Source organism: Rattus norvegicus, chromosome 17, assembly GCF_036323735.1.
Source record: "Rattus norvegicus strain BN/NHsdMcwi chromosome 17, GRCr8, whole genome shotgun sequence".
In the NCBI taxonomy this organism is placed as follows: Eukaryota; Metazoa; Chordata; class Mammalia; order Rodentia; family Muridae; genus Rattus; species Rattus norvegicus.
This window is the reverse complement of record NC_086035.1, coordinates 20,721,502-20,743,263: the sequence shown is the minus strand read 5'-3', so window position 1 is coordinate 20,743,263 and position 21,762 is coordinate 20,721,502. Positions and strand designations below refer to the sequence as shown.

General features: G+C 45.8%; 1 long non-coding RNA gene across 11 annotated transcripts; it reads right to left on the bottom strand.

Moving 5' to 3' along the window:
• Positions 1–1,033: 1,033 nt before the first annotated feature.
• LOC134482698 (uncharacterized) lies at positions 1,034–17,796 on the bottom strand. 11 transcript variants are annotated; one of them, XR_010059136.1, is made up of 6 exons: positions 16,946–17,796; positions 14,054–14,117; positions 11,509–11,622; positions 3,260–3,300; positions 2,724–2,871; positions 1,040–2,425 (listed from the first exon to the last, which is right to left on the bottom strand). It is a non-coding gene; the product is annotated as an uncharacterized LOC134482698 (long non-coding RNA). The 11 variants fall into 11 exon arrangements; XR_010059133.1 differs by having other exon boundaries at positions 11,509–13,548; positions 16,946–17,795; XR_010059130.1 differs by having other exon boundaries at positions 11,509–13,548; positions 17,178–17,794.
• Positions 17,797–21,762: the final 3,966 nt, after the last annotated feature.

Genomic DNA, 21,762 nt, shown 5'->3' with positions numbered 1-21,762 from the left:
GATAAAGATTAGTTTGAAGGTCTGGAGAAAACCATGGCAGCAGGGCCATCCTCTCCTCCTCCTTCTCCTCTCCCTCTCCTCCTCCTCCTCTCCCTCCTTTTCCTTCTCTCCTCCTCCTTCTCCTTTCCCTCCTCCTCCTCTCCCTCTTTCTTCTCCCTCCTCCTCCTCTCCCTCCCCCTCCTCTCCCTCCTCCTCCCTCCTCTTCCTTCTCCTCTCCTCCTCCTTCCCTCCTCTCCCTCCTCCTCCTCCCTCCTCTTCCTTCTCCTCTCCTCCTCCTTCTCCTCTCCCTCCTCCTCTCCCTCTTCCTCCTTCCTCCCTCCTCTTCCTTCTCCTCTCCTCCTCCTTCTCCTCTCCTCCTCCTTCCTCCCTCCTCCTCTCCCTCCTCTCCCTCCCTCCTCCTCTCCCTCTTCTCCCTCTTCTTCCTCTTCTTCCTCCCTCCCTCCTCCTCTCTCTCCTCTCTGTCCTCCTCCTCCTCTCCCTCCCTCCTCCTCTCCCTCCTCTCCCTCTTCCTTCTCCCTCCCTCCTCCTTCCCTCCTTTCCCTCCTCCTCCTCTTCTCCCTCCTGCTCCTCCCTCCCTCCTCCTCTCCCTCCTCTCCCTCCTCCTCTCCCTCCTCTCCCTCCTCCTCCTCTCCCCCTTTCCCTCCTCCTTCTCCTCTCCCTCCTCCTCCTCTCCCTCCTCTCCATCCTCCTCCTCCTTCCCTCCTTTCCCTTCTTCTTCTCCTCTCCTCTTCCTTCTCCTCTCCCTCCTCTTCCTCTCCCTCCTCTCCTCCCCCTCCTCCTCTCCATCCCCTCCTTCCTTCTCCTCTCCCTCCTCCTCCTCTCCCTCCTCTCCATCCTCCTCCTCCTTCCCTCCTTTCCCTCCTTCTTCTCCTCTCTTCCTTCTCCTCTCCCTCCTCTTCCTCTCCCTCCTCTCCTCCCCCTCCTCCTCTCCATCCTCTCCTTCCTCCTCCTCTCCCTCCTCCTCCTCCTCTCTTTCCTTCTCTTCCTCCCCTCTCCTCTTCAGTGTACTTCCCTCCTCCTCCTCATCCTCCTCCTCCTCCTCATCATCATCATGTGTTTGAATATTTTGCCTGCATGTATGTATGTGCACTGTATGTGCCTGATGCCTGTAGAGGTCAGAAGAGGGTGTTAGATTCTCTGGAAGTTACAGGTGGTTGTGAGCCACCATGTAGGTGATTTGAACAATACCTTGACCCCTTGCAGTGGCAGCAAATGCTCTTAACCATGGAGCCATCTGTCCAGCCCTGTTTCCTTCTCTTTATCAAGCTCGGGACTCTAGTCCGTGGACTGGTACTGCCTACATTTAGAGTAGGTCTTCTCATCTACATTAATCTAATCTAGAAGTTCACTTACAAGACATTGCCAGAGGTTTGTTCCCATCTTTATTTTAAATTCTGACACCTTGGGCAGCACAAGCATTTCGGTCACGGTGATGTACGTGTTGCTAATATTGCTATCCCACCAGCAACATAGCCTAGGGAGAACTGCAGCGTGGTGAGAGAACTTACATCCAAGCTAAACCAAATCAAATGGGCAACCGGATTCCTGGTTAAGAGAAGACATGAGGGAATGAGCCACATGCCTCCAGTCACTAGACATCTGTTTCATAGTCGAGCACTGGTATGTTCTGTCCTCCACTGATCAGACAACAACTGAGGGAATGGTGGGGCTGAAAACCACCTTATGTAGTAGAAATGAACTGTCTGAAAAACAAGAATGTCCCCCAGGAAGCTGGTCCTCAGTACAGGGGCACTGTGCAGGAGAATCAAGCATCAAATATAACTAGGTATCTCGAGGGACATGTATCCTAATAATACAGAGAGGTCCTGTGTTAGGCCCAGAGTGTGTCTCCAATCCTGGGGAGTGTGGAAGTGCTTCTAGCTATGAGTAGGCTGGAGAACGGGCATTCTTTCTACCACACTGGATAGAAGATCAGCCATCCACGGCTGGTGCTCCTCTGAGCACCAGTCCAAAATAGGGCAGTCTGCTGCATACAAAGTGAATTTGAATAGGGGCTGCCTGTTTCCAATTCTATCTTTTCAGTGCGGTCCAAGCTAGACTTTTCTGAACCCCAAGGACCTTTAAGTGGATCTGTTCCTTAAAGCCTGGGCTTAGCATCCCAGTGATGAAGGCAGGGTGAGGCTGGGAAATACTCCTGTCATTAGTCACTCCCTCTTCATCACCTCAGGGCTCTCTGCTTCATGGGGGAGCTTATGTAGACACCTCTCCTTCCTCAACACCCTGTCTCTGGAGTCTTCTTCAGGATCTACCCACATTGGACTCGGGAGCCTTCCTTCCCACAGCAGATGCACCTTCAGGTGAACATGTTCTAGATTGTTCTTGAGAGCCAAAGATCCTGCTGCCTCAGGATTCATCTGGAGCTACTAGAATCCTCCACCAGGAGCTCAGGTGTCTGCTGGTCCCCCTATGGGAGAAAAGGCAGGGAGAAGGTGGAAGTGGGGTCTTACAGGGACATGTGACAGGGGATGGAGAGGTGGCTTTACTTAGAAGCTTGACTACTCTCTGAGAACTAAACACCAGTCATTTCCCCCCCTTGAACATCTCGAAGGAAAATACAGCATGGACTTCAGTGATAAAATGATCCCCCCAAAATCCTGGATTGTAATCTGGAAGTGCAGACTCCTCATGAGCATGTGCCTCTGGCCCACAGCAGCAGAGTGTGGTGGTAACTCTGCCTACCCACAAGTCCTACCCACACCTACCAGTTTATGAAAATCATGAAGCATCGATTGCTCTGTTTGGTTCCATCAAAGGCAGGAGAACAGTATTCGCTCTCCTTGACGTCCCTGGGGTCTCTGCTGCCCATGGAGAACCTTGTGAGTTTGACTAGGACTCCGTTACTGTGCTTTTCTACAGGGAGAATACTCTCGATTATTTCTTCAGAAGGGAGTTAAGTCTCTGCTGCTCACTAGCTCTTTCTCCCAGATGGCAGTCTCCAGGCTATCTGCTGCTTGCTAGGGTCATCCCACAACAGCTTTTCGGGGGTGAGGACAGACCTCTGCAAAGCCCATTAAACCGTCTGTGGCTCTAGCTTAGAAAAAGAATCACAAGGCCTAGGAGGCAAACAATAATGAAGCTACTAGCTGGATACAGCCTGGAGGTCGCCAGTAGACTTAATTTATCTGGTTTGTCCCCTGGACCATCACTGTCACAGGAAATGGACGGAGACGGACATCTAGTCAATAAGGCTGAACTTTCCGATCTTCATGAAGACACCCACCTCCCCAAATGCTCTTACCAAATGGTCAGACTACTTGAGCTGCAATAGTAGAAGCTGAACTGCAAGACAGAGGAAGTTATATTTAGGCGATATTCAAATTGAGGAGTTATTTTAAACATGGGATAATTTTAAAGCATGAAAATAAGTTGTAGCTTGTGCGTGCTAATTGTAGCTCCCACCTCCGTTAAAAGGAAGCAAGAAGGAGTAATAATTAGACGATGGTGATGGTGGTGACGACACTCATCTGACACTTCCTATGTGGTTGGCACCATTTGGAGTATAACATTGTAGCTCTCACATCAGCCCTGTCAGGTTGCTAAATTAAATGTCCCCATTTTACAGATGAGAATACTAAGGTAGAGGGAAGCTAAGTAGCTAGTCTGAAGCCATGTAGCTAATAAACGGATTGCTGCAAGCCACACCTTCTATGTCCTATAGACATACCTCCTATCTTTGAGGGGAAACAACATTGAAGGAAGAGATGACCCAGAGGCAGGCTTAATTGTTCAACATGACTTGAGTGTATTCATGCAGACATTGGGAGTGGTCTAGATCTCTATCCTTTGTGTTCGCGCTCTCTCTCTCTCTCTCTCTATCTATCTATCTCTATCTCTATCTCTATCTCCTTAATAAATATCTCTCCTTAAGTTCCAACAAATTTTTTCAAGAAGAGGAGGAGAAACATCATGTCAGGAATGCAGCTAATGAGTATGTGAGTTCACCACACTTGTGGTATCTGTGCACATCAAGGTCTGCTGTAAGGCCTTCCTCAGAATGGCTGAGACACGCCAGAGAGACTTAGGGGCTGAGTATGCACATCTCTCCCAAACGCAAGGCCAGTGAATGGGTCATGCATGGGAGGAGTGTTTACCTTATGAAGTCAGCAAATGTACAACTCTGTGTGTGTGTGTGTGTGTGTGTGTGTGTGTGTGTGTGTGTGTGTACACTCAGTCTTTCAATGCCAGCTTACCAGTCTGTCACTGTACACTCCACAGGCCACCGCCCCTAGGGACAGAGTGACAAGCCTCATGTCATTTCGGCTTTCTCCAGTAACTGCACTTCGGATAATGCAGAGTACACACACTTGTCTTTCTTCATGCTTCCCTCTAGGGCCATTATCATCTGTCAAGCAGAACTTTCATTATGAACATTTTGCCTCCTAAGAGGCACTAAACCACCAGAGTCGCCCGATTCGCGACTTCCTGTGTCACAGACACAGCGCTTCTCACATCTGCTGACTCTCTCCCTCCCCAGGTCCCCAGCTCACTCTTCTTTCTCCGCAGCAGCCTGGTTGAATTTTCTATTCCTGGTATCAGTTAGAGCTACGGTTAGATCAGCATTTGAGCTCCGGCTTCACCCCTGTAGAATTCCCCCCTGAGATTTGGTTTCGTCATCTGTAAACTGAGGATTAGGGTGAAACTAAATAAAGCTTACGGAATCAACTTGGTAAAGATGCCGTTTGAAGTATTTGAAGCACACAGTATACATCTGGCATGAAAGCAGAGTTTGATGTGCTTAGCTGCCCCGTTGGCAAAACTTCCTATGGATCTTACCAAAAACCACAGCAGAAGCAGCTTGAGGGAGGAGGGGTCGCTTATTTTGGCTCGTGATTCAAAGAGATACAGTCCATCCCAGTGGGGAAGGTGTAGGCATAAGAGCTCCATTCGTGGTCATGGTAGCTTGCTGCCTAACTTGTTCCTCACATCTTAGCATCTCAGACAGCAGTGAACTCAGCAAGAAGCAGGACCAGGCTATCCTTCTCAGGGCCAGTCTTCCAGGCAAGCCACTTCTTCCACAGACCCTGCCTACTAAAACAGTGCCTCCAGCTGGAGACCAGTTGTTCAAACACGTGAGCCTATAGGGGACATTCTACGGTCAAGTCACAACACAGGATCTATCAGGACTCGACTCGGCACTGACACTCTCTCACCTACTAATTTCTACGGTCTCCGTTTCTCATCTCCTTGATGTTGTTCATCCAGATCTCTTGTCTGGAAGAGCCTCTCCATTACTTACTGAACTCATCCCGTGGCCTTCAAATCCTCCTGGAACATCACTCTCTCTATAAGTGCTTGCTAACTTCCCCAACCTCAACTGCCCTTAGTGGTGCCACCCTGCTAGAAGTCATGTGTCTCCTCATGTGGCACCTTCACCCCTCCTTCTCACCATCCTACATGACCTGAAAGGCTCAGAGATCCATGTTTTTTGTGGGTACAGTTAACATTAGAAAAATGGGTATGTTGTACATTGTTTCAGAGTGGTAGGTTTTCAGGATCCCTAGAGATCACGAGATCCAGAGCACTGGAAGTTCCTGCAGACCTCTCACTGACAACCACACTTCCACATAAAGACAGAGCTGAATGCCTGATCAGGCTCTGTGACTTCCTCTTCAACATCTGTCTATCCCACCAGGCCTTTGGAAGACTAGGACTAAGCCTGACAGTTGTTTGAAGGACATGAAAGACCATGGTCAGGGCCTAAGAAGGCTGGTGGGCATCTAGGAGGTCAGGACATCCAGAAGAAATATGAAGACACAAATTGGAGGACAGCCTGAGAATTAGAATTGGCAAAAGGTTCCAAATGAATTTCTGGAGGCAATCTTAGGGAGATTCATCCTTTGGTTCAGATTGGCAACGTCCCAATTGAGAGCCCTGCTCAGACCACAAATGGCCGTTTGCAGGAAAGTAATCACGGAGAGTCCGACATCATTCTATCATGCAGGATGTGGGCTTTTTATATTTCCTAATGGCGACCCAGGTTCCTGTCCTTGGAAGACAGCCACAGTATAAAATATGCTCTATACTTTTTCAGTTGAACTTCTTTACCATTAATGATTGATAATGACTTGAAATTATAGCATTCATTCATTCCCTCATATGCTAACTACTCCCCCATGAGAAAGGAAGTTTGAGGGTTAGGGATTTTTGTCTCCTTTTCATACTGTCCAAAGCACGTAATGGATACTTGTTGAATGACATAACCACGACGTGTCATATCAGGAGAGATGTGTTCTTCTCTCCCTCCTCTGTGGAGTGATTCATTTTCCTATATATTTTCTATCTTCTCGGTTTGATGCTCTGTTTACTTATGGCCCTTCCTGCCTTGTGACTGTGACCACTGACTTTATAAATCCTTGCGTAACTGCATTTGCAGCTTTGGGCTTTAAAATGTTCAGCACCATTCAGTACTTTCATGCTGTCATTGAGATTTCTCTTATGCCACGTAATTTATTTGGAAGCACACGTGAATGCGTATGTACCTGTGTTCCAAATACAAGTAGGTGAGAGGTAGAAGCAATGGGTCAGTGGCTAAGAACATGTATTGCTCCTGCAGAGGGCCCCAGACTTGCTTTCCAGGAACCATATAGTGGCTTCTGTAACTCCAGCTCCAGGGGATCTGACACCTCCTCAGGCTTCCATAGCCACCAGCCATGAAGGTGGTACACAGACATACAGGTAGACAAAACACTCACACATAAATAGAACAAGCAGATATAAAGAAAACCTTTTTAAACTAAGTCATTATGCTGTTTCTAAATGTATTTGTGTGCTGAGATCCGTGTGTAAATTCTAATCATCTATTTGCAATGCTGGAGATGAATCAAAGGGCCTTGTCCATGTGAGGACCTGTATTCCATTCCTGAGTCCAATCTTTTGGAACAACGGTACTGTGGTTTTTCCAATTTCCAGCATGCAACAGTATTCCATACTCCCTGGAAAGGTCTGTTCTCCATCTTCAGGCTGGTCCCATTGTCCATATTTGATATCCATACTGCTCAACTGTATCCTTTTTTCTGGCACGGGTTCTCGCTACTTTGCTTCTCCACTCTGTTTTAGTCTCTAGCTCTTTGTGAGTTAGTCTTTAGTGTCTCCTTAGTGACCACCATTCCCTTGAAAACAGGTAAGGACTACAGCTCCTGTCTGCAGCTCAGATCGGTCCTCTCACTACTTAAATGTTCTTGCTTTGTAATCTTTTCATTTCCCCTGCCATCTTTCCCACAGAAGCTAAAGGCTGTTCTTATATTTATCTGCATCTTTCCCCATCACTCCTCTCTCTCTCTCTCTCTCTCTCTCTCTCTCTCTCTCTCTCTCTCTCTCTCTGATCTTTCATTTGACATAATTTCCCTTCTATCAGTAGGAAATCTTCCAGAAGTTTCCTTAATGGCAGTCTATTTGTGGTAAACTTGTGGTTTGCCTTTGTTTCATCCTTGCTCAATTTTTGTTTGTTTGTTTTATACTTTTGAGATGGAGTCTCACCATGTAGCCCAGGCTGTCCTCGACATTGTAACCCCTGCCTCCTAGGTGCTGGGATAACAGCGTACACTAACACACTCAGATCAATCCTGTTCTTTCCTGTTTCCCCTCCCTCTCAACAGGATAAAGTATTGTGAATTGACTGGTTTTCCCTGACTGGTTTTCCCTGACTGTACCTTTGCTATGACTCCCCTGCCTAGGAACTGTCACCATTATAGATGACCTGTACTCATGAGGAGCCGGGGGATGGGCTCAGTTGGCGAGGTACTTCCTGCACAAGCAGAGGACCCGAGTTCAATCCCAGCTTCAGCATAACAGTCAGGTACTGGAGCACTACTTAGCTGTGTGTTCTGCTTGCCACTGGGGTGCTGGGCAAGCTGTTCAGGGGAGGCAGAACACAGCCCATATAATAGGGGTCCCAGTCATGCTTACCCAGGTGAGAAACAGCAGACTCTGAGACAGATGCTGTGATGCCCAGTCTCCTGTGTACCCAGGCACTGCTGGCAAATCACTGGGATGAAGTCTGAGGGTCTGTGGTTTCTCTCAGGGCATCTACACACCAGGCAGGAAGGGGAAGGCTGACCCCGGGCCTGGGGCTGGGGGAAGGGGTCCAGTTTGGTTCTGAATGAGATCTGGAAGTATAGAGGGACTAAAAGAGAGAGGGCCTTCTCCGGAAGATTTAGGCAAGGATCTTTTTGATGACAGCACCCACCCCTGCCCCACCCCATGGCCATCTTTGATGAAGGAGATGGTCTTAGCTTATCCAAATTGCTTTATTTGATGGTGGAGGTAAATTTACTCAGGTTGAACCAGAGATTAGATACCTTTTTCGGGAAGGAAAAGTCCAGGAAGGGAAGCTTGTTGGCTGAACACCCGGGGCCTTATTAGCATGGAGAACTCCAGGTTTTTGTACTATGTGACCAATTGTCATGATCCTCTCAGTTGGGTGTCATGGTTCTGTGTTCCAAATCAGGTAGCTTTGAAGGGGACTAGCTCTATGCTTGATGTTCTCAATTCAGAGATTTCCCCAGGGTCTGAGTCTGTTAGTGCAGTCCATTTGCCCCACAGGTAACATGGCTGGGAATCCCAGGGAGAGGAGACTCCTGGAGACTTCCTTGGGACTTGTTGGTCAGCTAATCTAGCTGACTTGGGGAGCTCCAGGTTTCATGAGAGACCATGTCTCAAAACACAAGGTGGAAAAGAATTAGGGAATGTATTTGACATTGACCTCTGGCCTCTACACAGTGAGCACACAGACAAATAGAAAAACACAGACAGATGAACACACACACACAGAGAGAGAGAGAGAGAGAGAGAGAGAGAGAGAGAGAGAGAGAGAGAGAGAGAGAGAGAGAGCGCAAAACTCGGATCAGTTGATCAATCAGCTCCTCATTTCCCTAGCAGGTGTTCTAGTCCTCTCGCTGGCTACCTTGTAACTCTCTCCTGGCCTTCTCATTGGCTACCTTGTAACGAGCTCCTGGCCAGTCTCTTGGCTGGCTACTTTGTAACTATCTCTCCACTTTTTTCCCTGCAGTTTGCTTTCAAAGGCTCCATCTGTCCTTTATTTGTAATCCTCTGATTTAGACTGTGGGAATGCTATGGTTCAGACAGGGTTTGCATGTATCACTAATGACTTCCACGACAGTAGCCCCAATTGCTGGTGGAACCTGTAGGTAGGTAGGTTTGAGGGTGTGACTTTGAAAGGAACCATGGTCCTCTGGCTCCCTATTTAAAGATATGATTTTTTTTTCACATGTGTGCTTTTGCAATGTACCTTAGCCATGAGGTCATCACCAGAGCTGAAGTGATGTTGGTGACCCTCTAAATACCTTGACTCTCTAGAACTGTTACCCTGACTTGGGTATTTTGTCACAGAAACAGAAAACAGACAACTTCATGAATTTCTAGGATAAGTAGTAGTATGACTGATTAATTCTGGAAAATTCTCAGCTATTATCTCTTGGACTGTGCCTCTATCCCATTTAATTATCCCCTTCTGGAACACTGACTAGAGAGCAGTTAAACAGGTGACTCCCCCTGTCATAGCCACCTGTGGCTAGCTAGCACCCATCACTACAATTGTTTCATCAGGCACACCTCAGTGCATGCTCGCTCTCTTTCTTAACCTTTCTTTCATGTTTTCCAACTCTGTCTCGGGGGATCATGCATGAATGGATTTGTTTAGGTCAATCTTCTGGTTCTTCATTCACTATTTTCTTTATTAGTCTGTTCAGCCACAAAGTTTTTAAAAATCCATTGTATATATACTTTTGTTCCAAGACATTATATTTTGAGATATATGTAAATCTAAACACAAAATATGCTTGGTGGTGATATTAGTCTAGGATATTTTTTGAACTATCTTTTTATTTCAAGAACTTTATCAGCCCATATAAGTAGTGTGACTTCTGACAAAATGCTCATGGTGGAGGGAGGGGTGCTGGGGTGGGGGACGGGGTAACTGGTTCTCACGGGAAACTCTGTTTCTCCTTTCCCCAGCCCCTAGAGTTCTGACAGATCTGCTTTCTAGCTGTCAGGTTTTATATGTGGTAGAGTTTATTTCTCATTAATCTAACAGTGGCTGTTGTCCCTTGGGCTCCCAGCTTAACGCATGACTGCTGAGATGAGAGATAGATGGTGTTTTTCCATGGTGTTAGATTCTACACTTTGAGAAAGCCCTAGATGGCATGCCCTGCCTCATATGAAGTCATCTAGGTCTCAAGTCTTCATGGTTTGACAATAAACTTTGGGGGAGAAAGCCAACCTCCATACTCAGAGTGTCCTTGATTTATAAATATTGTTATGATCTATTGTCCCTGATTTATTTATAAATTGTTATGATGATCGCCCATTGTGGTGACTCGTGGTGTGGTGACTCGGTAATCTTAATTCTTGGGCTGAAGTGGAAAGACTGTCATAAGTTCAAGGTCAGCCAAGGCTATACAGTTTAGACCACCTGACCCACATAATAAGAGCTTTCCAAAAAACCAAAACAAAACAAAACCACAAAAAAGGAATTGTCACAGTCCAGACCAGACGGGACTAATAATGTACTGTGATACCTTGATGTATCATAAAGCCCTGGACTGAATTCTGGAACATTAATTGAGAAATTAATTAGCTCTTTGCAAAGGGTACCCATTCAGCTCATCGTTTGCACCAGTGTTGACATGGAGTTGTGACAAAGGAGCTGTGGCCATGTAAATGCTCACCTCATTAAAACATAATATTCCTTTTGCAACTTTTCTTTAAAACTAAAATTATTCTCAAATAAAAAGCTGATTGAGTCGGATAGTGGGGGCACCCAACTTTAATCCCAGCACTCGGGAGGCAAAGACAAATGAACCTCTGAATTCCAGGCCAGCCAGAGCTACAGAGCAAGTTCCAGGCTATGAAGAAAAATCCTATCTTGAGAAACAAACAAACAAATAAACAAAAATATTATTGAAAAATAGAATTCTAATGACCTCTTGTTTTTATTAAGAGCATTTACCATTTTCCTTGGGGACTGGGGATGTAGCTCAGTTGATAGAGTGCTTCCCTAGCATGTATCCAAGCCTGGGGTTCGATTCCCAGCACTGCATATAAGTGGGTATGGTGAGTCATATCCACAATCCCAATACTCCGGAGGAGAGGTGGGGACAGGAAGATGAACTTCAAGGTCATTCTTGGCTGTATACCAAATCAGGGGCGAGAAGGGTGGCGCCAAGAGAATGAAGACAGGTAGCAGGTCAGTAAACGCCAAAGACCCTCAGCAAACAACCAGGACCCAGCAAAGAGTTTTGGAAAAGATGCTCTTCCCTGTCATGAGACGACACCAACCTTGCTGACACCCGGAGTGTTCCTAAGGTAAGAGACAATGCACCATCATTGTTTAAGCTCCTGCAGAGTTAGTCTCTAAGACTCCACAATGTTACGTCTCCCATTAGAAGTCTTCCTAGCTCTTTTGTGTGGCAGTAACTCAGATCTCAGATAGATGAGCTCTTTGGAGTAATTTAGAGAGCCCAGGCTCACCTCTGTCCGGGACAGCATTCCCAGCACCGGGCAGTGTTCTCTTCTGTTACAATGTTTCTGTTTTACAGGTAGTCCTGGAACACAGTCAATTATCCTCAGCAAAGTGCTTTCTGCCTGAAAGACACAATGTTCTTATTCACGTGCACTCTAAAAATGTTCCAGGACGAATCCAAGAGCACCCTGACTTTTCTGACCAAGAAACTAGTTAACCAGTAAGACAAAAACTCACAGAGACAAGTGGCAGCTATTGGCCAGGGCACTCAACAATGACTAGAACAGAACCAGGGTCTCGGCACAGTAACCAAGCATGGTCAAGGGCTGGGATAGCCTTCAGCAGCTGACCTTGTCACTCTCTGAGGGATAGACTGTTTGGATCTCAGAAGCTCTTTTTGCCTCACACAGACCAATACAGTCAGGTAACATCAGGAAATTAAACAGCCAGTGGGTAAACCCCAAAACTCACCCAGCAGAGACCTCAAATCATGCAGCAGGCGGAAAATCAATAGATTCCTACACTTAATTGGACATGCAAGCTAGATTTAGGCAGTAAACCAGACCTTCCCTTTGTTATCCAGTATGCAAGGTACTCCCCTTCCTCTTAGCGAAGTCCATTTTCTCCCCTCCCTTCATGCAAAAAAAAATCAGCTACCATCCATCCATGTGAGATACTTCCTAAAGTGTCCTACAGATGCTGAAAAAACACACACACACACGAACTGATATTTTTCATACATACGTATATACATACATATATATGCATATATATGTGTATATATATACATGCACATGCATATATATGTGTATATATATACATATACACACACACCACACACACTTATGATGAACTTTGATTTATCAGTTAGGTATAACAAGATTTACAATAACTAATAAGGAAACAGAAACATTATGATAATGTGCTGCAATAAAATTTGCTACAGTTTATGGATTCTTTATTTCTGAAATGTTCCACTTAATATTGTGGGGCTGCAGTTGAATATGGGCAACCAAAGGCAAGTGGGGAATGCTGGGAGACAAAAGCTGAAGGTTCTCTGCACAGTTCCGAACTGAATCAGTTCAGGGTGTGGGAAGCGGCATGATAGAAACATTCTCACACAGTAGGTACCAAGATGGCGTGTATGTTAGACTTGTATGTCTGAGGCTGCTGCCTAGCACTAGGGGAACTCTGTTCTGGATTCAGAACCTTGACATGTCCCTTCCCCAGCTGCCTTTCCCCTAGACCTCAAGCCGCACCATTCAGCTCAGAGTGAGCAAGAGCATCCCACAGGCTATGTTGATCCTATCCATGCCTTGGTTCCATCCAATGGAATGGCCACGCTTGCCCGTGTCTCTTTTGCTCTATGTTATCACAGCCAACTAAGCAGTGCCAAGAATAGCCACACTGGACAGTCATGGGTAGAGTTATAAACATCCCAGTAGTCCATTTGCAAAAAAGGGAAAATGGGTGAAATTGATCTTAAAAGATGTTGTTCTGTGCAACCTAATATATTAAAAATACCACACTGATACGTGACAGTGTTAAAAGCTTTTCCATCAAGGCATCTCAAATTTCTGTGGTTTTGGATATACATGTGTGTGTAGGCAAGAGGACAACCTTGAGTGTGGTTCTTCAGAATGATGTCTATCTTGGTTTTTGAAACTCACTGATTCATCCAGGCTGGCTGGTCAGAGAGCCCCCGAGAGCCCCCTCCCTGTCTCTGCTTTCCCAACACCGAGATTATAAATATTAGCACACCTGGCTTTCTTTTTTTTTAATTAGTAAACTGGGGATCAAGCTTACACAGTCAGCACATTACTGCGTCATCTCCCCAACTCAGTGTTAAAGTTATTAACGAGAGACATTACTTTTCTTCGGTCTGTCTTCAAATTTCGGTAGCTTATGCTCCAGCATCTTTAATTCTGGCTACCTATGGTTCACGAACCGAACAGCCACACGTGTCTGACGGCTACCATACTGGACAGTGTTGATCTCAAGTGGTCTGAGAGTTTCAAGTGATCTCTCACAATTTAAATCTTAAGGAGCTATATGAAGGGAAAGCACATTTTTCATACTTTATGTTTTCAGTGGGAGCCATCAATGAAAGCGCCAAAAAGTTATTTTCTTCCACTAAATTCTTGAGCTCAATTCCCTTCCCTCATATGCACAGCTGTCTGCCTGAAAGACCCACTCCTTCCCTTTTCCCCAGTCACCTCAAAGGAATCTATTTTCTTTCCTAAAGTTTAAAAGGCAAATCTTCAGCAAACGGAAGCTGAAGCAAAAATAGCCATCTTGAATCCCCTAGACGGCTCGTCTGCACCACTGGGGTGCTTGTCCACATCTACCAGAGTGCATCGTTTTACAGCAGTGCCCTCTCTCCTATACAACTGAATTGTTTTATGAAGAAGGGATACTTCTCATCTCTAGTACACTAGGCCGCTTTGTGTTACCACGACGAAGTACCAGAGATAAGAAAATCTAAAGGAGGGAAGGTTTCTTTGTGCTCACAATCTATCTGACTGACTGCCTGATTCTGACACTTAGACTTACCGTAAGAGTCACTCGAGAATCACAGTGGAGAGTGTGTCGGAGGAAGCTGTTTACCTCATGGCAGCTGGAAAGTAAGCAAAGAGAAAAAGAAGGAACCAGAATCCCAATATCATCTTCAAGGGTGTGTCGTCAACAACATAACTTCCTTCCACGAAAGGTTCTACCACCTCCCAACAGTGCCACATCTAGGGACCAAGGCTTCAAAATGTGCCTATTTGGGGCCGGGGGCAGGGAGCAAACTCGAATGTTTATAGACCTAATTCCTAACCCAGTAACGGATGCTCAACATGAAAGTTCAGTTCCCTGGACAGAATGGTCCAAGAGAGAAGCAGAATGAAGCATAACAGTCAAAACTGAAACCATGATGCGATTGTATCCTAAGCTTAGAAGGGAGTTCACCATCTTTTTCTCAACATTCTGCTTGTCACAGATCACCCTGATTGGGGAATCCTTACATGGTAGAGATCAACGGAGGTCTCTTAGAGGCTGGTTATAGAGTAAGAGATGGAACACACAACTTCTAGACAAGACAATGTAAGTTTCAGATTTAGACCCTAAGTCACAGACCTTGATATACTATCTAACGGAATTCAAGCCCTTCGGATTCTCAGCACTGCATTTTTTGGCCACACCCACAGGGCAGCTTGCTACTGTAGAATCCTTTCTTAGCCATTTCCCCATGGTTGTATGCAAGTTCCACTGGGTGAGCCAGGGCCAAATCCTCATAGGCAAGAGCCTGGCCCCAACAATAGAGAAGTGTCTCTCGCTTGGTGTGGAGAAACCCAGCTCTGTTTGCTGAGTGAATGGATTCATTCCTTAAGCCTATCAGCATCCAGCCGCCCCATGGCTAACAGCAATTAAATGCATAGCTTTATGGAAACTTAGAGTGAACACTGAACTCACAAATTGAAAAGATAGTAAAATTGTATGTCAACATAGGTGAACATCGCCACGAATGGTAGCTGTACCAAAATGTTGATGCTATTCACCTAAAACTTTAATGTTGTGTAGATCTGAGAGTCTTGGGAGGCAAACACAGAATTTCCAGAAAATTGAAAACAAAAATGTTTTGTCTCCATACAGATAAATAAGGGACTTACAGACATGACACTTACACAGAAACCCTGTGAGAACCATCCTTCAAGTGAGATTGTTAAATGAATTAGTACAATAGTGACTAAGGTCTCTTGTTTTTCCAGATCCTTCTTGTAGACACTGCTGTTTTGCCTGCTCTAAGAAATCTGTACCATGTTTAGAAAAAAAAAAGATATTTGATCATGGATTGTAGAATTTATTTATTTATTTATTTATTTATTTATTGCTAATATATGTATGTGTTGATTGTTTTTAAGCGTGAAATTAAAAATAAATAGAAACTAGAGGCTGGAGAGATGGCTCAGTGGTTAAGAGCACTGACTGCTCTTCCAGAGGTCCTGAGTTCAATTCCCAGCAACCACACGGTGGCTCACAACCATCTGTGGGCATCTGGGATCTGATGCCCTCTTCTGGTGTGTCTGAAGACAGCGACAGTGTACTTATGTAATAAATAAAAATACTTTTAAAAATAAATAAATAAATAAATAAATAAGTAAATAAATAGGAACTCTGTAATTTCTCTTCCCATAACATTGTGTGACCTTTGGAGACCTTTCATCTCTAATCTTTGTCTACCTGTTCCATTGTCTCTACCGGCAGGATCTGGTTATTCAGTGGCTTTGGGAATAAGCAATAGAATTCCTTCCTGTATTTCAGTGTCCTTTCATCTGCATGGGAGGGAAGGAAGTCTATAGAGGGGCTCACAGTCTACAGTGGGGTGATCTCAAGATCCCATGGGGTTTCTGCATTACAGAAGTGTGTATGAGGAGCAGGATCGATCTCGGGAAGCCTAGATGTTGGCAGTTTTCGAGCATGCGTTCATCATGACAGCAAAGGAAGCTATGCTCATCCGGGCTAAGGAGCAGTCAGAGGAGGCTAGTTAGACAGAGCAGAGGGCCTCAGAGCGGGAGCCCCCTGCAGAGGATGGGGTTGTTAGAGAAGGGAGCTGGGGTGTTTGTTAGTTAAAGCAGTGTGCTAGAATTTCCTCTGTGAGGCTATTGTGTGGTCTGGGCTTCGCAAGAAGTGAATTCCAAAGTGACCAGAACTGACTTCTGGGTAGATGGAGATATCCCTAGAAATTCTCAGTAGGGAAAACAATTCTGGAAGCCGTTTAGTGTTTTGCAGCCAAGAAATTCATATTTATAATCATGGCTTCATTAGCAGGAGCAGACAAAAGTGAGCGTTCAACACCTCCACTCTCCTAGTCAAGTGTAAAGACAACGCCGTGAGAGTATAAATGGCCGACAAATTAAGTCACATCCTGCAACTGCTTCCATTTTTAAACAGCGTGCAAACATCCATAGGAAGAATAGTTGATCTCACATCTCTGGCAGAAGAGCTAAGTGTCCACACAGACATGCTGACACTCCCATTCTTCTTTCCATTCGGCAGTGTCACTGAAACACAGGCAAGCAATAAGAAGAGGTTCAAACCCACACGGCCAAAGGGCCGGCGTGGACGGACGTCAGCACACAATTGCTATCGACAAGAATGGAGAGATGTGAGCTCACAACCGATGTTTACAGGAGCTGAAAGCTGAAGAACAGAGACGTACAGATGATGGAGCGGAAACTTAAAACCATGGCAGAGGAAGTCACGAAAACAAGCTCCTTTCCCAGGAAGCATCCTGATAAAACCTAGATGTGCGGGCTGCAGGTCCCTGAGAAGGCAGAAAAGCCACAAGTGGTTACGCACTTAGCTCCCCACAGTCTGTCTCTACTTCCTGTAAAGTACAATGGCCCTTCCCATCACCTGCGGGGACAGGAAGTTGAACAATAGGCTATGGATTCCAGATACCTTGGGCAGAATGAACCTCTTACTGCAAAATGGAAGGTTATGTTGGGTAGAAAATTCCCAGGATAGGCCTTGCTGGGGTCCTTTAGGACCAATGACTATGCTAGCTACCTCAGACAGCCCCCGAGCCTTGGAGAACCGGCTAGCAATGAATTCTAGATTTATCTTGTCCCTTGCTGCCTACTGGCAGGTAAGAAACCTGCTCTGTGTATCCTGTTGGACACAGGTATCCTACCTCACCAGCCCCAAAGAAGCCAGTAACGGAAGCGCAAGGAACCTGCTCGTGGACCGTGGGAGTAGCCGGAGGATGGAAGAGTGGGAAGCTGAGTCCTGACGTCAGAAACAGGGGGCGTGTCCACCCAGCGAGGACCAATCTGGAGAAAAGATACCCCTACATCATCTCCTCTCCCTCCAATTTCCATGTTCCCCACCAACGAAAGTCAACTTGGCAGAAAGGCCACTGAAGCAGCTCTACGAGCATCCACGCCCTGTGGTCCAGAACCAGGGAGTCGCCCGCTGTTCACCCGCCAAAGGATTTATATCCAGAGTCTAGAGGATGCTCAGAGAACTTAGTAACAACGGCAACAAGAGATAACGAAACCCACAAAGAATTTGCATCTAAAAATGGCCACAGGATCCCAACAGACATTTATTTTTCAAATAAAGAAATGCAGAATGACCAACAGTGGTATTTTTAAATATCCAATTTTAAATTTCAGAGAAATGAAAGTCAAAACGATGGTGAGGTACCATCTCATTCCCGGTAAAGTGGTTATTGGCAAAAGGTTAGAAGGGTAAATGCTGGTGAAGATACAGAACTCTCAAACACTGCTGGCAGAAAAATGTAAGTTGGTTCAGCCACTGTGGAAAATCCTGTGATCCAACTACCTCACTTCAGGCTATATGTGCAGAGGAAACAAATCTACACACCAGGTACCTGCATGCCGGTGCCTGTGTAATTTACCGAAGTGCCTTTTTACAGTTATCTAAGCTATGGAGTCAACTTGACTGCCCAGGAATCGGTGAAGGAAGGTGGTGTGTGTGTGTGTGTGTGTGTGTGTGTGTGTGTGTGTGTGTGTGTAATTGAATGTTACATAGCCATAAAGACGAATGGATTCCTGTCACACAATGGGCATACCATACCACCCTGTGGATGCTCTCGTTTGTGGAAACTTTAAAAGTGTCAAAGTTGAATCGTGACTTCCAGAGTGCTAGGGTGGGCGGAAGGGAAAGTGGGATGAGGAGACAAGCTGGTACAGACATGCTGTATGCATGAGCTGAACATCACATCAGGCCCCACTAATACATGCAGTCGATACCTATTAACGGAAAAAGAAATCAAAATGTAAAAAGCAAGTGTTAGGAAAATGAAACCTTTGGATAAGAATGGTGGAAAATCCCAAGACAGTGTCTGTGCTGTAAGCCCATGGAGACGAATCCAAACAGGAAGAAGAGAGACTCGAGGACTATAGCTAGGGAGAGGATGGAGCTGGTACGGTTAGGGACGAATGCCGGCTTTGTTCACAGCTCACGGAAGGACTGATGATCAGAACCCTAAAAGTAAGCACATGGGGAAAGAGACACAAGTTTAGCACCAAAGAGAATAGAAAAGCTGCAGAGAAAGGAGCCGTGATTTTGATTGGCTCTGACACATGTTGCAGAACATGACTGATGAGCCCACAGTCATAGTGGGGAGAGTGATGGGAACCTGTGGATGTCCCTTACAAGTCAAAGGGGCTCGCAGACGCACTAAGAATCCTCAGGCGTCTTCAAGTTCATGGAGGAGTCTGAACCAGGACTGCTCAGTTAAATGATCCATGTCCCCGTCCCACATCAATAGGACAAGAGTAAATGTTTGTTCCTTCATGGCGCTAGCTTCTGCAGTAACTTGTGTGCAGTAACAGGTATCTGATAGACAGCCCTGAGGGATGACAGGATGAGTTGTGTACATGAGTACCTTAGAGTGAGTGCAAAGTCAGGAGCTAAGAAATTGTATTTCAGAAGGGAGAGTCAATACACAGTATAGGAAACTGAACATTTGAAAACAGGAACATAAAATATATTTTCCAAGAGATAGAAGACATATTTGAAAGACTAGACAGTGTTTACCTTGAGGACCAGGAAGCAAGAGTAAAAAGTTGAGTTCCAGAGTTGGGCTGGCTCTATTATTGACACTAGCAAATGAATTTGACTTTTAAATTCTATCCATATCTCTATTAGAAAATAAATGTATTAAAAGGCCATTTCTATGAACCTCCTGATAAAGTCCTGATAAAGTTTCGGAGATCATCATGAATAGGCACAAGCAAAATTCTGACCCTTTGATTAGGCAAAACGAACATAAAAAAGAGAGGATTCTGAGAAGGCAGATTCTACAGGGATCTCCTCTTAAGTAGGGGTGTGTGACAGCTCTTCAGTGCTGGATGATTCATCTAAACCAGCCAGTGAGGGCCATGAGACCCACAGCAACTTGGAAAGGAATCCAGAGTGGGATGAAGGAGTTGGTTCTTTATGTAGAAAAGAAAACTGGCTGCGAAGAGGACCAGATGTTAGGCCAAGCATTAGTCACTCCATGGCCCTGGGGAAAGTGTTCATCCATCAAAAGCAGACTAGCTTCTGTAAGGGCTCTCTGAAGAAGCACTCTACAGACATCCTTAGCTGCTTTGAACGTGCCCATTGGGAGAGTGACTGACAGGTTACCGAAAGGTCCTTGTAGATTATTTTCTTTGCAGCATGTGGTGTCAATTCACTTTGTGTGCTGACCAGATTACTAGGCGAAATTCACAGTCAAATGATATAACAGTTAACATTATTATTGTTATAAAACTTACGATCGCTTTGACATATTGTATTATAGTGGGCACGCCGTTTTCAGCTGTTGAAATCATAGCCTTGGCTGCTAAATACCCAGAAGTAGTCTCTTCTGAACTGACGCCAGATTCCCATGAGATGAATCACCCACACTAGAAGACTCTCATGTGGGAGATGTATGATTCTATGATTCTGAAATTACCAAATGATGATGACAATGACATCAATGGAGAGGATAGTGATCGTGATGATGATGGTGGTGATGATTATCATGATATCCAATGACATCAATAGAGATGATGATGATGGTGATGATGGTGGTGGTGATGGTGATGATGGCCGTGAATGTCAGTTTGGAAGTCTTGTATCTTTCATTTTTATATTTTGTTTTTTAAAACTTTTTGATTTTTTGTTAGTTTCACATCATGCACCCCAGTCCTCCTCATCTCCCCATCCTCTCAAGGTCTTTGGTTTCCATAACACCATCAATATTGGACCAGCATGGGGACTCTTCCCCATCATCTTGCTGTTGCCCTGTGTCATGGAGATCCTGCAGTTTTGGGTCAGCAGGACTGGCCCAACCGCTCACATATAACATAGATTTGGGGACAGGCCAACTCTGAATTCTGGATCTGGGTCTGGGTGGTAACTAAACTGGTCAGCCTGTCACCTTTTCCTTATCCACACCACCAAGGTGAGTTCTCCAGTACTGCTCTGGGTAGGCTACCCAATGCCATCATTGGCAGGAAAAAAGGCTAGCTCAAGCCAGTTCACCCATGCTCTCTCTACCAGGGTCAGCATACTAGGTGAGAAGGACACAGGCTTACTCTCCTGAGTGCTGCAGCTAGTAAAAAGGTAGGGCCAGCTCACTTGATCTCATGATCCCAGGGCCAGCTCTCCCAACTGCCCCAAGTAGCAAGGGAGGAAGCAAGGAAGGGCATTGCCCTATCCCACACCATCTTGTGGCAGAGGAGTGGTCAGACCAGCTCTTCCATGCTCTCACCCTTGGTGCTGGTTCCCCTGCACCCCGACCACCAGGGTCAACTCTGCTGCACTGTTCAGGCAAAGCACAGGGCTCACTCTTCCCAGGGTTGCCCATGGTAAGAGGTGGGGCCAGCTCTCCAAAGCCCAGTAGCCGGTGAGGAGCAGGGCCAGTTCTGTACAGCCTCTGTACATCTCCCCAGTCCCCAGCAGCTGCCCCGACCAGGGAAGTCCCCATGGTCGCTAGTAGTAATATAGAAAAAATCTTTAGGAAGGGTCTCTAGAGATCATGGAAGCCAGGCACAGTGGTGCACATAAGCAATCTCGGCACTCGGTAAGAGTCAAGAGGTTCACAGGTTCAAGGCCAGCCTGGGCCATACAGAGAGACCTTCTCTCAAAAAGGAAAGAAGGAAGGAAGGATGGTGGGAAGGAGGGAGGGAGAAAAGGAAATGAAGAGGAAGGGAGTGAAGAGGAGAGGTGAGTAGGGGGAGGGGAGGGGAGAGGAGGAGAGAGGATAAAAGAGGAGGGAAGAGGAGAAGGGAAAGGAAACAGGATGGTGGAAACAATAGAGCACAGCTTAAGTTGCTACTGAGCTTGGCAATGAAGCATGTGAACTTGGACACACCGTACCCCACAGCAGGGACAGCAAGCTTCCCCTGCTTCCTGTTCCCCCTCTGATGAGAACAGTTTTTGTCTGATTAACCTCCTAAAGCCAGCTCATGACATCAAAATGCCATCAAGGCCCTCAGTCGCTGATGGGTCCCTCTGACGATGCTGTTTGATCGAGATAAATCTTAAAGCCACCACTGGGTGATGATCTCTCTGAGGTTGGAGCAGACCCTTTATCTTCAGGAAGGGGACGACTAGCTTCGTAATGGCTCTCAGAGTACTCTGGAGCGATGGTTCTCAATCTGTGGGTCATGACCCCTTTGGGGGTTGAATGACCTTTATCATAGGAGTTACATATCAGATATCCTGCATATCAGATATTTATATTACAATTCATAACAATAGCAAAATATCAGTTA